At 31.4% G+C, this 12969-nt stretch overlaps 2 pseudogenes; one reads left to right on the forward strand and one right to left on the reverse strand.

The window, feature by feature from the left end:
* Positions 1-7918: 7918 nt before the first annotated feature.
* Positions 7919-8826, reverse strand: LOC131635183 (uncharacterized; annotated as a pseudogene).
* Positions 8827-11888: 3062 nt separating this feature from the next.
* On the forward strand, positions 11889-12969 carry LOC131635172 (RNA-binding NOB1-like protein; annotated as a pseudogene).

Raw genomic sequence — 12969 nt, forward strand, 5'->3', positions numbered from 1 at the left:
TGTTAAATAATAAAAACTTTTTGAAATCATATGATTTATTTGATAAATATGAACAATATTTTTATATTGAAATGAGAGAAATTATTTTTATTATGTATAAAATTTTGTTGAATCCTTTTATCTCGTGCCTCGCACGGAGACAATCCAAAACATACTTATTATCTTTTTTTTTTTGTAATAAATATTCAAACTACAAATGTTATGTTAAATAATAAAAACTTTTTGAAATCATATGATTTATTTGATAAATATGAACAATATTTTTATATTGAAATGAGAGAAATTATTTTTATTATGTATAAAATTTTGTTGAATCCTTTTATCTCGTGCCTCGCACGGAGACAATCCAAGACCGTGAGTATATCTTTAATCATTATATATATAGTTATTTTGAATTTCGTTATAGTCATATTAATCGGGATCAATCATACTAAATTTAAACCCGTGCCTTGCACGGGTATACACACTAGTATGAATAATAACCTCTCAAGTAAATGATTCATAAAAGAATCTCTTCCAAAACTTAAATGCATTTTAAATCTTTTTTAATAAAGATTTGAGATCTCCTCGGTAAGTGTAAATTCAATTTTTTTAAATAAAACAAATCCAATTGATTTTGTGCATTAAATGTTTGTTTCATTTTATCTTTAATCATTGCATATTAATTTCTGCAAAATTTTGGATTAAATAAAACTATACCAAATTTTTCTTCAAACCATATGGAATTAAATCCTTTTCTTCAAAGCACACTACAAAAAAGAAGCTCATTAGTGACGTGATTTTCACGTCACAACTTGGAAAATCATGTCACAACCGTTTTGTGCGACGTGACTGAATATGCCACAGAAGAATGTGTGGCAACTCATTAGTGACATGATTTTCATGTCACAAATTTGTGACGTGAAAATCACGTCGCAACTTTCCCCACATATATCAAGTGCTTTTGTAGTTATAGCAGGCATGGCAGAGTAGGGTCAGAAAAAGCAGAAAATTAGTGTCGTGATTTTCATGTCACAAATTTGCGATGTGAAAATTATGTTATAATTATGTTAGTAAACAACTATATTTTTAACCATCTTTATGATTTAATAAATCTTTTCCAAACTGTTTTGGATTGACAAATTTCTTCCAAAAAACCATCTTCTCAATCTTCTGAACGAACTCAACTAGAACAAACTTCTAACTAAATGGTGAAATAGTCATGTAACACAATTTGTGTAATATGCGCGCTAGGAAGTCACATAACATGTCAAGACATCTTTCTCATCAAGTATCCAAGTTGTCTATGAAAATTAGCCAATAAACAATATTAACAATATGAACTTGGTAAAGGGACAAATATGTGTAGCTACTAAAAAAACAAAACTGAGAGACACTATTGAAGTGTGTATTAAAAAACATGGGTACCTCCCTATGTCAAGAAAAGAAATGTCTTTATCGCCATGTATTTTGGATCTTGGACCCTTATCACCATGTTATTTCGATGACATTGATTTATACCTGTTTGATATTTGAAACACTTTTTAGATTGTCAAAATCATTCATCTCATGCCTATTCACTCAACCAAACAAGTTGTTGATATTTTCACAAAAGCTTCATGGTCCTTTTTCTGCATTGTCTCTCAAATTTGGACTATACGGTCAAGGACGGATCTAAACAATTCATATTGGTGGGTTAAATATAAAAAAAATATTTTAAATTAAATATATTAAAAATAAGAATTAATATTATTTAAAGTAATATATTTATAATGAAAATTGTTTATCAAATATGAGACATTAACAAAAATATTAAAGTGAAAGAGAAATTTGAAACAGTGTTTCAAAAATCGAACTGGACTGACCAGTCAAATTGGGAATCGGAAGGGTCGTCGGTCTGATTTGTTTGTCGGGTCAGATATGCTATTAAACTAGTGAGAGCTGGATAGACTAACCAAAGCTAGTAAAAAAATGACGAACGACGATTCTGGAAAATCGACAGATAAACTATAAAATTAAAATATAAGTAGAGTTTGTTCATAATTTATTTGGAACAATGTTTCCTCCTTAAAATTAAATTTATTAAACAATGCATTTATTTTATTATTTAATTTATGTTTCAATTAGACTTAAAAATTATTTTGATTTGTATTTTGTATTATTTTATTGGGTTTTATGATTAAGTTTAGAATTTGAATTTAAAAAATAAATTTGTAAAATTATGATATTTTGAAATTTTAAAATTTGTTAGGTGTTGTGATCTTTCTAGAGATCGAGTTATCTGGTTTGAGTTATCTAGTTTTGTTATAGAAACCAATTTATTTAACTGAATTATTCAAATTAAATCATGAGGATCAACCACTATATATATATATATATATATATATATATATATATATATATATATATATATATATATATATATATATATATATATATATATATATATATATATATATATATATATATATATATATATATATAGGGGACGACTCAAGTGAGAACACTTGGTTATTATGATAAATGAGAACAATGAATCACGACCATTAAATTTTGATTTTGTTGATTTTAATAGACTGGATTGATTTCTCTTTTTATGTTGATTTAAAATAGATATTAAGGATCATAGAAATAAAATATGTGGAGTTTAATTAATTTAAAAGAATAAAGAAATTAAGAGGTTGTGCTACTAATAATGAAGTTTGTACCTACATAGAAGTGTTTTGGAATATCGCTCTATAGGTATGGACAAAAAAAGTAATATATTTGAGCTGCAAGAGACATTTTTGGTGGGTGTGTGTTTTGGATACTAATAATGGATGAAGATGAATAATTTGTGTTGTTTAGAGTTCCTTCCATTTACTTCTTTTGTTGCATGTTTTCATTTTCATCTATTAAACATAGTGAATTTTTATTTATTCAACTCAAAAAATTGGGTAAGGTTACCTTCTTTATAAAATGCTTTGAAAACAATAAATAATTGTACTATTTAATAAATAATTAAATGTGTTAAAAATAGATGGTATTATATGATGGTATTAAATGTGTTAAAATTAAATGTGTTAAACAATAAATAATTGTCCCTATTAAACAATAATTTTTTATATATCTTAATTTGAAAATCTTTTCTAAACAACAAACATATTGTAATACACTTATCTCTAGTCGAACATAAAAAATACAAAACTCAAAAGAGTAATATAACTTTCAATAAGCCTTACGCATGTAGTCGGAGACATGATGTCTGTGACATTAGGTTTAACATGTTGCTTTCCACGGATATTTATACAACCACTTCTAAATATTCATTAAAAAAATTCAATAATTGTCTTTATTTGATAAAAATACGAATTTTAACTTCTCGAATTTTAAATTCTCAAGTAAATGATTCACAAAAGAAACTCTTCCAAAACTTAAATGCACTTTAAATCTTCTTTAATAAAGATTTGAGATCTCCTCATTAAGTTCAAACTCAAATCTTTTAAATAAAACAAATCCAATAAATTTTGTTCATTGAATATTTGTTTCATTTTATCTTCAATCAATATCTTTGCATATCAACTTCCACAAAATCTTGGATTAAATAAAACTAAACCAAATTTTTCAAACCGTATGCAGTTAATTTTTTTCCATCAAAGCACACTAAAAAAAGAAGCTCATTAGTGACGGGATTTTCACATCACAACTTGTAACGTGAAAATTATGTCGCAACTTTCTATACATATATCAAATGCTTTTGTAGTTATAGTAGACATGGCAGAGTAGGATAAAAAAAACAGAAAATTAATGACGTGATTTTCATATCACAAATTAACAAAGTGAAAATTATGTCTGGAAACAACTAGGAGGTCTATTGACAAGATAAAACAATAGAAATGCAGTAAAAAAAATAAGAATTGAAAAACAAGTGGTTATATGTATTAATTATAGGAAGAAACATACATCATTCTCGTCACTGTACCAAGTCTAGATTGTTATCCTTTATGTGTGGGGGGGTGTATAGTCTATATTTTGAATGGAAAATGAAACTCCTCCAAGAATGAAGGATTCTATATGGGTTGTAGATAAACATAAATTAACCCCCTCCTTGCATGAATGCCACATGGTTTGTAACTACTTTGAAACAACTTTCAGAAACTTCTTCTTCAAGTCCCCTCCCTTGATTGTTTGTTCGATCTTTTTGAATTAGAAAATTTTCTCAACCGTCTTGGAACACCTACCATTCCATTTAAAATTTTGCATCCCTTGAACAAGGAGGTGTTTATGCTAGCTTCTAATATTTTTGGTACATGAATTCAAAGTTATATATTTTACATACAATAGATGCTCCATAAAATATAAATTCTCGAGTGGATTTTGTTAAAAGAGAAAATTAAGTAATTCAAGTGTTATAATCGGTTAATACAGAGTGTAACCGGTTACAAGTTAGTGAAAAATACTTCTAAAAATGAAGAAAAAAAAACACTTTTGAAGTTGGCGTAATCGGTTACGCATAAGCGTTAACCGGTTACACCTGATAGTTAATTTTCAGTTTGTATCAGCTGTAACCGGTTAACTGTTTGTACTAACCGGTTATAGTCTCAAGTTTGTATCACTTGATGAATTATGTCTCCAATGATAGAGTCCTTACAAACCTACATATCAACCATTGATTCGAAAAATTACGATAAATGGGGCATGCAAATGAAGGTGTTGTTTGGCTAGCAAGATGTTCTTTAAGTGATCAAGATGAGGTAAATCCTCTTGTCGAAGGTGCAACTGATGCACAACGAGCAACGCATAAGGAAGAGAAGAAAAAAGACTTCAAAGCGTTGTTCTTGACCCATCACTGTGTGGATAGTGACAACTTCGAAAAGGTTGGTGATTGCGAACCGTCGAAGCAAGCGTGGGAAATTTTGAAAAAGGAATATGTTGGAGCTGATAAAGCAAAGGCGGTAAGGTTACAAACTCACAAACGTCAGCTTGAATTGATTAAAATGGAGAAAAATGAGACAATCAATGATTACGTGACATAAATTACTTGATTAGTGAACCAAATCAAGGCGCGTGGAGAAACTGTTTCCGAGTAGAATGTTGTGTCAAAGATCTTGTGTTCTTTGACGACAAGATTTGACAATATTGTAGTGGCGATATAGGAATCGAAGGATCTTGCGACATTGAGCAAAGAGGAATTTCAAAGCTCTCTTGAGGCTTAAGAGAAAAGGATGGAGAAGAGGAGTAATGACAAGGTAAAGACGTAGATTGCTTTGCAAACATGGTTCAATGAGAAGAACAAGAAGTCGAAAGGAAAATGGCCCATGAAGAGTAAATGGAATTTTCTGAATTTTTGTGGAAAAGAGTCCCAAAATTCAAAGAGTTCGACTTGTCAAAAGGGTGAGAGCAATTGCAGCAAAAATGATGGTCAAGGCAACTTTAAAGGCGAAAAAGGAAAGTTTGACATAATCAAGACACAAAGTTACAATTGTCAAAAGTTCGATCATTTTCCAAGAGAATGCAACGCGAAACATAGGGGATCTTAATGAGATGAAGCCAAGGTCGCTAGACAATAGGTGGATGATTATAATACACTCTTAGTTATGATCACGGAAAGTGAATGCAGAAGCAGAAGTTCTGGGAACGCTGCAGAAACGTTTGCGGAAGAAAATGTTAGGATGAGTTTGAGAGAAGAAGTCCAATGCAACAAAGAATGGTAATTCGATTCTGGTTGTTCTACGCATATGACGGGGAGGAAGGATTGGTTTGTAAAAACCAATCAATCCACAAAGAATTAAGTGAAATTCGCAGATGACACCGCTTTAGTGACCGATGAGATTGGTGATGTATGTATCATGAAAAGGGATGGTGGAAATTCCTTGATCAAAGAAGTATTTTACATTCTTGGAATCAAATGTAATCTTCTAAGTATCGGCGAATTGCTTGAGAAGGGTTACAAGATTCACATGGAAGACAAGACGTTTCGCGTTATGGATGCAAACAAGATTTTGGTCCTTAAAGCTCTTACGGCTGCCAATAAAACTTTCAAGATTAAGTTGAAGGTTATGGAGCATAGGTGTCTTGCTACAATGACAAGTTGAGAAGACTGGTTGTGGAATTACCGTCTTGGGCATCTCAATTTTTGAAATCTCAACGCATTGCAAAGGAACATAATGGTAATCGGGTTTCCATTCATCAACATACTAGTGGAGATTTGTGAAGAGTGTGTGCAAGCGAAGCAACACAATGGTAAATTCAGTAAGGATGTAGGTTGTGGAACCAAGCATCACCTTGAGGTGGTGTATTCCGATGCGTGTGAGCCGGTGCAAATTGATTTGTGTGGTGGTAATAGGTACTTTGTCACTTTTATTGAAGATTGTAGTAGAAAGCTACAAAAATACCAAATCAACAGAAAAGGTAATGCATTTGAAGTGTTTAATAATTTCAAGTCCATGGTTGAGCGTCAAAGTGGTCACAAGCTCAAAGTTCTCAAAATGGATGGTGAAGGCGAATATGTCTCAAATGACTTTGGGAAGTTTTGCGATGAAGAGAGGATAGTGCATGAGGTACTACCACCTAATACACCGCAGTAAAACGGTGTTGCTAAAACAAAGAATCAATCGATTATAAATATGGTGAGAAGCATGTTAAAAGGGAAGAATTTGCCGAAAGAGTTGTGGAGAGAAGCAGTATCCACACCTGCCTATTTGTTGAATAAGTGTCCTATAAATAAGCTTGAGAAGATAACATCGGAATAGGCATGGTCTGGATTCAAACTGAATATGAACCATTTGAGAGTTTTTGGTTTCGTGGCATATCAACATGCTCCGGGCCAACCTAAAAAGAAGTTGGATGACAAAGGGGAGATGATGATACTAGTGGGGTATCACCCTACTGGAGATTACAAGTTGTTTGATGCTGAAAACAAGAGGATTGTGATCAACCAGGACTTCGTATTCAATAAATTAAAGTAAGTGGAGCAGGTGTTAACCAAATATAGCCAGACGCTAACTGGTTACAACTTCAAATAGAGGAAAGAATAATCTTTCACTTTGTTGGAAGTCAATATCATGATTTCATAAACACTAAGAGAATCTTTATCCTGATACACAAAGAACTTTACAAAAAAAAAAATTAGCTTTCTCAATGTACTTTGTATCTATCACTCACACTTAATTTTTGGAGTTGAGTACCAATAATGGAGATTCTTCGTTCAAGATTGAAGATGATAGTTATTAGAAAGAATCTCACACACTACAGTTAATCTCACAAGAACAATATTCTAGGATGTTTTTCTCAAAGTTGGATAGAGAGTCTGTATGTGTTTGTGACTGAAAGAACACACATAGGTTTCTCATTAGAATTGTTAAAAATGAGTTTTGTTTGTGATGAAGTTTTTTATCTCTTAGAAAAGGTTCAAACAATTTTATCCCTTTGTTCTATCTCTATTAGAAATGACAAAAAAAAAAAGTTATATATGTGTTAGAGGTTAGACACAAAAGGTGGGAAAATGAACAGTTGATTTGAGTCAAATCAAACTGTTATGATTTGAATAAGATGAAAGAATAACTTGAATCAATGTGATAAAATATGAAAACTGCCAATTTAATTAGAATCATGATTTGGTACCTTGGTTGAAGTCAAGCAAATGAATGATTTGAATTATGGTTGGTTTTTGAAAATTACGCTCATTATTCGAGTCAAGAAGAATTGTGATTTGAATGAAGGAGCATTATGATTCGAGTCACACATATTCTTTATTCGAATCAACAAGTCAATGACAAAATCCATATTTCAGGTTGATTTTTTATTCAAATGATCCTTATGTTTGATTCAAATCAAACTTCAAAAAATTATGTTTTAAGTTTTCTAACCTATGATTCAAAATATATACAAAATGTTGACTTTGACCAACTTGCACGGACTAAAAACATAATGTAATGTCTTTTATTAAAACAAGGGTGGACACTGGACACAAGGTACAATTATAATCAATTAAACAAATTACACACAAATTAAAAGGAAAACAGATCAAATTACAAATATAGAAATTGATACGGAATATCAAAATAAAGATGATACTAAGAGCAATTTATTCATCTTATTTCATTTGCATACATATTACCTTTCTCCATTCCCATAGATAGAGAGATATTCCATAACACTCTTATGATAGATTTGCTGCCATAGGTTCAGCTGCAAACTCGACAGAGCTAGATGATTGTGGAGATGATGCTGCAAACTCGACAGAACTAAATGATTGTGGAGATGCTGCAAACAACATTTGATCCACAGGTCCTGGTGCCACAATACCAGAGCTTTTCAATTCCGACATTATGCGGCGAGCATTTCGACCTTTCATCTCACACAATTTAGGAAGAAACACATCTTCACTGGCTGCTAAGTTGAAGTAAAGATCAACAATATTTAGACAAGTCTTGTAACACTGTGCAGAACATAACTTTGCTATGAAACGAGATTCCAGAAGTGCATCTGATGAGATTCCAAGTGATAATCTGTCTAAATTACAAGCTTTTATGCATTGGTCGGTTTCAATGTGATCTTTTAGTATATCAGTTTCAATATTTGATGTCTTGCATGTGTATGCTTCTTCACCTGATCTTTTCACATTGTTTCTCGAGGACACACCTTTTGCTGTTAGATGAAACAGCAAATGAACATGTTTCCTTGCTAAGATTCTCACATTCTATTGCTCCTGCATTGATGTCACACTACAATATTAGTTCATAATATAAAATGTTTAGAAATTAGAAACAGAAAAACTTTGGAGACTTACCAAGAGAGCCTGGCAGGGCTAGAGATGTGACAAAGGGAAACTATAACCAAACTCCTTAAGAAAATTTTTGAGGCCATGGCTTAAAGCAAAAGAAAGCTAGTGACCAAACTGGTTGAGAATTTAGTTTATTTTGTATCAAATTTGTACTTGGAGAGATGTGTTTATGAAGGTCTATGGTTAGTGCATTTATAGTGGTTTTTCTTTTGGAAATATGACGCAAAAGAAAGAAAAAGTAGCAGGTAATATACGTGTACTTTATGTGTCTTAAGGTTCAAATATGATTAACTAAAATATTCAAATATATGGAATTCAAATATCATGCAAGGGGTGTATATAGTTTATAATTAGTTATGATAAAAATTAAATTTTGAAAGTCACTGTAATTGTCTGAATATAATTAGTTTACAAAATTCCTCATGACCTTAAAAGAAGCATACTCTCAAAACTCAAGCCTTCACCCCTAGACAAACCCTTGAGACGAGTTTACTTGCATAATTGTTATGATGTAGTATTTGAGAATATTTTGTATGTATGATCATTTCTTTTGAAGTCGGCTCGTATCTTTAGTTTAGTTGATGATTGCAAATATTCTACGAATTGATACCAAACATATTAGAATATTAACTATTATTAATTATATTGTTATTATCAAAATCCTTTAAATAAAAGTAGTTGTTCCTTAAACTATTTTTAGTTCAATACACCAATCATTGTTTATAAGTTTCGTTTCGTATGTTAACTCTTGAGGTTTATTTTGTTCTCTTAACTTAAAAAAATATTAATACTAATTATTTAACTCTTTAAAATGTATTATGTTAGTCTTTTTTATTTAATGAGCGATAAAGAAATTCAAAAATCAATCATTAAATTTGTCGTTAATTAGACGAGAAAGACTCACATGATACATTTTGAATAGTTAAAAGATATTTTTTTTAATTAAAGGAGTCAAATGAACTCCATATGAGACACAAAGTATTAAACCTTGTTTATACAAATTAAAAATTTAAATATACTCTTCTTTTAAATTGAAAATTATAAATTTCAAGTTTCAACACATAAAATGAAAATTGTCTCATCATGTTTTACTCTATTATAATTAATATCTAACTAAATTACTTCATTTTGTCAAAAAAAAAAAAAAAAAAACTAAATTACTTCATCTTTAAAAGGATAAATGCATCCCCTATAATATGCTGTTTTGCAATGGATAGAATAATTTTTTTGTTTGCTACTAGTAGTAATATTTTTTAATCAAAATATCATTCTTAAAACCCTTTTGATGTTTGAGAAAAAACAATAGAATTATAACATGTGTTTTTAAGAAACAATGGCGTGAACGTGTGTGGTGGATTCCCAAATCAAGTTTGAATATAAATACATAGCGGTCAACTTCAGCATATCCTCGTGGAAAAATAAAAAATTCTTAACACATGGAAAATCCCGTTTTATTCTCAACACACAATTGTTAAAATCTTTAATTACGTTAGAAGTTTCAAAAAATCCTTAAGGTTGAGGTTTTTCGCACTAAACTAATCACGAGTTATTTTTTTAATATATATCTAACATATCTTATAAAATCTTATAAATAGAGTCTAAGGGAGTGTTAGTATCATCACGTTTTTTAGGGGTGATCGCGGTGCGGTTTGGGCGGTTTTGACGAAAAAAATCAATCGAACCGCAAGAGAAAAAATTGTGCGGTTTGGTTTGGTTCGGTTGGCTTTTAAAAAAAATCCGAACCAAACCAAACCAACCTAATGCAGTTTGGTTCGGTGCGGTTGGTTCGGTTTTTTAGAAATATTTTATTGAACCATTCATATACATATAGATGATAGCATAACTTTGTATTTAGACATTCATACACTATCAAATAACAACAAAACCCGTCATATTTTGACAATAACTTTCTATTTAATATGTAAAAATTAAATTAGACAAAAATGGAATAATAAACATAAAATAATAGTATAAAATGATATAAAAATTATTAGAATGAAACAAAAAAATAGAAGATCCGAGAGATTAGTGAATGTGAAAAAGAAAAAACAAAAGAGTTGAGAGATTAGAGAAGAAGATGTGCGATAAAAACGAAACTGAAATAGGGAACATTTGCATAAAAATGAGAAGGTGAAAAAGAAAGAATATAAGAGAGTAAATATTATAGAAAAAGAGGGAAGATGTATGTGGAAAATTGTTCGTAATCATAAGGTTAAGGTATTATAGATTTAAGTTTGGGTTGGATGTGAGTTAAGTAAAAGTTAGGTTGTAACATAATGCGGTTTGATTCGGTTTGGTTCGGTTTATAAAATACAAACCGCAAACCAAACCGAACCATGCGGTTTTGTTAAAAGATTACCCAAACTAATCCGAACCAAATGCGGTTTTTTGCGGTTTCGGTTTGGTTTGGTTTGGTTTACGGTTTTCTATTGGGTTGGTTTGGTTTTGATCACCCCTAACGTTTTCTCAAATATTGTAAAAATAAAAAAAAGGTATATATTTAAATAGAATTTAAGAAACACAAAGAAGTATTCAATTTTTTTAAAAAAAGGTTTCTTCAAAAATTATTGAAACAATAGGATTAGTATTGAATTAATTGATTATTTGTAGGGGTATCAATTGAATCCATTTACACAAAATCCATCCAATTCATCCACCAAAAAATCTATCCAGTCCATCCACCATTTAAAAAAGGGTTAAATATGTTTTTGCTCCCTATAAATAACCCAAAATCTTGTTTTAGTCCCTATAACATTTTCGTTCAAAGAATGATTCTCATAACATTTTCCGTCTCTAATTTTAGTCCTGCCGTCAACTTTCATAAACGGACGTGGAAAACAGCTTGACAAAAATTTAAAACGCATTAGATTGAGGGGGTTTTAAACCTCCTCTAAATAAACCCAGAAAATTTTAGAAACAAAGTTCTCACAAACATTTCATCAAACACCTTAGATGCACCATTTAAAATTGCAAATTCATTAACAAATTCCATTAAAGCCTTCACAAATTCAAACCTATAAACAATACAAATTAATTGATATAGTCCATTAGACCATGGATTAATACCAATATTAATCTCACGTTACATCTAATACATTGAAATGAGTACATTTGAATATTACCTACAGTACTATAATCGTGAATCATGGAGGAAGCTTCAGAAACAACACCGCCACCACCAAAAGCATCATGCTGGAGTAACATAGTGAAGAAGGAGGCACCGCCACCTTAACAACCGCCACCACTTTTAGAGACTCAACAAGTTTTGGAAGATGCACGTAACAGTCATGGGATATGGGTTGCCATTGTTGACGTTAATGATGTTATTGCAGGTGGAGAGAAGCTTTATAGTATTGGTGATAAGTTTGTGTCTGTCCCGGAGATTTTGGAGGAAATTCGTGATCCTGTTTCTCGGCATAAACTTTCTTTTCTTCCGTTTACTATACAAACCATGGAGATGTTTTTGTTGATATACAAAGATGTTTTTTTTAATTCTAACTTGGATATTTTTTTACCAATTGGACATGGTTGTAGTTGTCAGATTTGCTAGGGTTACTGGTGATCTACATACTCTATCAGATGTTGATATCAAACTCATGGCTCTGACTTATACTTTGGAGGCTCAGATTCACAGAACAAAAACTTCTCAAAGAAAGCCCGCCTTCGGTGCAAACCTTAAATGTTAAAAGGTTGCCTGAGAAGGACTTGCCGGGATGGGGTTCGAATGTTTCCAATTTGGAAGAGTGGGAAGCATTGGAACGCGAAGAGGATAATGCAAATTCAAATTCGAGAATCCTTCCTCCGTAGGACTTGAGTTTGAACATCGTTCCCTCAAGATGATATCTCTGTAGATGGTTCGGTAGAACATGCTATGAAACTACCTTGGAAATTCTAGAAGGTAGTGAGCATGGTGGTTCAACGAGGCGTAAGAATTATCAGCCTAAGAAAAAAGTCATAAACATTGAAGGGAAGACAGTGGCTGATGGTGTTGATGCATCTCAAGGACAAGTTGATGACAATGAAGATGATTGGATGGAAGTGTTTGTGAAGATGGCAAGGCTTCAAAGCGGGACGTTCATCAAGGTGATGATGAGAAGCATATTGAAAATGTTGTTTCCAAGGATGATATAATATTTGCAGAGAACAATGACGGTGAAGCACTCTCTGCAATTCTGAAGCAAATGACATTAGAAAACGGTTCTCTTTGGGAAGTTGACGCCAATTAG

Source organism: Vicia villosa, unplaced genomic scaffold (genome assembly GCF_029867415.1).
Source record: "Vicia villosa cultivar HV-30 ecotype Madison, WI unplaced genomic scaffold, Vvil1.0 ctg.001440F_1_1, whole genome shotgun sequence".
Taxonomy (NCBI): Eukaryota; Viridiplantae; Streptophyta; class Magnoliopsida; order Fabales; family Fabaceae; genus Vicia; species Vicia villosa.